The sequence below is a fragment of the Arachis duranensis genome, chromosome 10, assembly GCF_000817695.3.
Source record: "Arachis duranensis cultivar V14167 chromosome 10, aradu.V14167.gnm2.J7QH, whole genome shotgun sequence".
NCBI classification, from domain to species: domain Eukaryota; kingdom Viridiplantae; phylum Streptophyta; class Magnoliopsida; order Fabales; family Fabaceae; genus Arachis; species Arachis duranensis.
The window spans coordinates 67,845,936-67,846,403 of record NC_029781.3 but is presented as its reverse complement, the minus strand read 5'-3'; positions in this window follow the sequence as shown (position 1 = coordinate 67,846,403).

The following is a 468-nucleotide window of genomic DNA, read 5'->3' as shown; positions in this document are numbered from 1 at the left end:
CCTCAGCTCGTGGATTGATCAAGCTCAGCCCAAACATACACCAAGTGGGCCCCGGAAGTGGATTTATGCATCAATTACTTACTCATGTAACCCCTAGGAGCTAGTTTATTATAAATAGAACTTTTTTCTATCATATTATCATCCTGGATTGTATTTTGAATCCTGTGATCACATTTTGGGGGCTGGCCATTCGGCCATGCCTGAACCTCTTTCACTTATGTATTTTCAACGGTGGAGTTTCTGCACACCATAGATTAAGGGTGTGGAGCTCTGCTGTACCTCAAGTATTAATGCAATTCCATTGTCTTTTATTCAAATCTCTCTTATTCTAATTCCAAGATATTCATTCGTACCCAAGAACATGATGAATGTAATGATGAAAGTGACGATCATTATCATTCTCACTTATGAACGCACGTGATTGACAACCACTTCCGTTCTACATGCAACCGAGCTTGAATGCGTATC